At 33.2% G+C, this 3453-nt stretch overlaps 1 long non-coding RNA gene across 1 annotated transcript; it reads left to right on the top strand.

The window, feature by feature from the left end:
- Positions 1-215: 215 nt before the first annotated feature.
- On the top strand, positions 216-595 carry LOC148595170 (uncharacterized). Its single transcript, XR_015913217.1, has 2 exons — positions 216-350; positions 390-595. It is a non-coding gene; the product is annotated as an uncharacterized LOC148595170 (long non-coding RNA).
- Positions 596-3453: the final 2858 nt, after the last annotated feature.

Genomic DNA, 3453 nt, shown 5'->3' with positions numbered 1-3453 from the left:
GCAGAATACATTAGTATTACTCCCTTGTCATGACTTGCATTTTTCTTCTCCATTTTTTTCCTCCTGCTATCCTCTAATACTTAATACTGACTAATTTAAAACATGTAATAGAGGCAAAGTTTTACATAGTGATTTGCACAGTCACTGGAAGAGTGAAAAGATTCTGATGTTTCTAGAAGAAAATTGGAGAAAGAACACTCACCAAATATGTATTCTTTACACCTTTAGCTCCATTTTTTTTAATGTAAGGCTAAGAAAACAGCAGGGTTTCTCTTATCTTCCAGCCTGCAAGTTTTGGCTGATTAGGAAAAGAGGAATATGCACCATCTCCTGTACTCCAGCGCATCTATGTGTGAGATATAGAAGCAATCCGACAACGGCAAATCCAGTGGTGTCCAGATGGGACAGCACCTGCTATTCAGTAGAACTAATGAGTTCTACTAATTCTGAGCATCTCAGTGTCACCGCACATATAATGCACAGTGAATGCAGACATATTTCTGCCTGAGAAATATGAGACAGAAATACACGAAACCTATTAGGTGTAACCTTGACAGAGCTTTTGCTCAATTAATACTATGGTGAAATAACAAAATAAATAATAATAATAATAATAAAAGACCTGCCATAACGAGAGAAAATAATTGCGGCATCTCCTCGCTCAGGAATGATACATCATCTTTTCACACTAATTTGCCTTGCTGCCTCTGCTCACTGCCTCAGAATCCTACCTAATTGTGCCCCTTTGTTCCTTTGGCAAATACACTGTCATGTCTGCTTCTCCAGCTGTCTTTTGCTCAGTTCTCCGTGTATTAACTGACAAATGATAAGACACTGAAGTATGGAGAAATGCATACTGCATTAAATGAAGACTTCAGATCACTCATATTAGCCAGCTGGCTGTGGAAACCTTTCCTTCTATGTGCTGTTCCATTATTGATAGAAAAGGTCTACAGAGATCCAGTCAAACATACTATTTATACACAATGGCCAAGACTCTGTCTTCTCTGTTTTTACAAAAGGAAACATTAATTTATCCTCTAATCTAATTCTGATATTCCTAAATCTTTTCCCTTTCTAAAGTAAGAAAAATGGATTTTCCTTCTTTTTGTACTTAATTCCCACTTCAGTTTTAAATTTACCAAGCACCCGGTACTTATAAGTTGTGCTCTCAGATAGGAACGTTAGAGACCAACACCAGGCCTGTCTTTGTATTTACACAAAGCTTTTGGTTCTAAGCATCCAAACTACTACTTTTCTTTTGTACCTTCCCTTTTAACTTTGTCTTGGATATCCAAGAAAGAGCAAAACCTAGTAGTTCCTTTGTTTTTTTCAGATGGTTAGTCATTGTAGGATTTCCCATTGTTTTCCTGATGTTATGAAAATCACAGGAAATACTCATAGTGTAGAAAATGCTAAGGTGGATAGAGTGGGAAAACCAATTTCCTTCCACTTTGGTCCTTTGAGATTTATATGCATATCCTATGTATAAAGCTCTTAAATACTATCAGCATCTTCAGTGTTCAATTCCAGCTTGCCTAATATCTTCAAGAGCCCTTAGAGCAGTGTCTTGACATAGTATCCATAGGTCTAAATTACAGTCGATAACAAATATTCATGCATGATTTTCTCAGGTCTATATTTGTGACATCTGTTTACTAACAAGAGGAGTATATATTAACTCAAGATTCTTACACATACAAGTGGCTCCATGTGCTAGCAATACTATATATTTTTTCTGTGTAAATTGTTTTTAAAATAAAAATATGTGTATGCTTCAGGCAGCCTAGAATGTAGTCCACTCTCTATCAGTATGTGCATGAATCCTCATGTTGATTTTCTGTTTGAAAGTGTTTTAGCTTTTTCTGTTGTGACTTTCCTATCATTTGTTTGTCATCAATATAATGTTTTAAAAATTGATTTCCTATTTCATAGCCAAAGCTGCATTGTGATTTGCTATCAGACTGTAGCACAAAGAGAGTATATTTTATACCCAAATGAACCTGGACAAAAACCCAATTAGATAAAAGAACAGCTGAAAATTATGTATGTATGTTGCATGTTTCAAACTACCAGGAAAATATCTAATTAGGTGGCATTCCACTATTTTATTAAAAGTCTTAAAGCTACAACTCAGAATTTTGTATAAAAAAGATCTCTTGAAGTTGGCTAAGTACCTTTTCTCTACCTACTTATTTTTTAAAAAGTAAATATTATTATGATCCCTGTCATCTGCTTTCTCCTTCCAAGACCATAAACGCAACCTTATCGTCACAAAATGAATTTGGAGGTCACTGACTTTTTAAAAATAACGGTAATTTTTTTTTAAGGAGGAGTAGAGCTTCTCTATACAAATGTGGGATAAATGCATACACAGATGACTGCACAACATTTCCACTGATTTTGAGGAGTGCTCGCAATATTTGGATATCAGGAAATTTAGGCCAGATTTATGTAGAAGTACTTTTTTTCTTTTTTTTTTCCCCAAGTGTAAGAACATGGATTAAAGAGTGTGATCCTCTTACCAAAGCATTTCTAACAGCAGAGCCAGAAGAGTGACTGAAATTACATTGGTATTAAAGTGATTTTTAATGCTGTTTTCCATTATCATAAAGGAGGAATCTGCTTAAATATCAGCTTTCACCCTTTCACCCATTGATTCTATACTCATTAAGCATATTTCTGTGATTAAAGAAACAAACTATCTAATGTAAAGTCTGTTTAACACTTTACTTAGGGGCTAAACATGGAAATAATAGTGAAATAATAGTTTTTAAACTTGTACATATTTTATTTGCATTTGAGAGGTAATAGTGAAATGATAATGAATAATAACTAACTAATAAACTCCATATTATACAAAATTATACATTTTATAAAAAAAGTTATTAATGTTTGAAAATAACCATAAGTTATGCTCAGAGAAATAATACTGCAAGCCAAAAAGATTCTCACTTTGTTATTCAAAGATTAAAAATAACTAAAATGGTGTCAACAATGACTCAGTATTTTTATATTTCATTCATTACACACTGCAATACTGTATGATTAAACATAAAATGAAGAAAATGTTTTTGATTGATTTACAGTAAATATAATCTTTGATTAACATTCCAGAAGGAGGAAAAACAAATGAACATCCTATGAAACATGCTAATGATGATCATAATGAGAATTGAGAATGCTCTTAGAATAGATAATATCATAATGAAGGCACCAATACTTTATGCAGATCTTTTTCTTTAGGTTTTATAACAGGTAGCAGAATTTTCACTTATTTTTGACAAATTGCATTGGATCCTAAATGGCTTTCTGATATAAGACAAAAGAGAAAAAGGAAATCATTTCCAAATTTGCTTTGGAAATGCTTTGTTCCTTGCTTTAGTCTATATACGTGCATTCATTTTCTTCCTTGGCTATTAGGCTTTGTATTTACTAATAATAAATCTCTCC

The sequence above is a fragment of the Tinamus guttatus genome, unplaced genomic scaffold (assembly GCF_059628265.1).
Source record: "Tinamus guttatus ecotype Peru unplaced genomic scaffold, ASM5962826v1 Tinamus_guttatus_pri_ptg000144l, whole genome shotgun sequence".
NCBI lineage: Eukaryota > Metazoa > Chordata > Aves > Tinamiformes > Tinamidae > Tinamus > Tinamus guttatus.
This window is presented reverse-complemented; position numbering and strand designations above follow the sequence as displayed.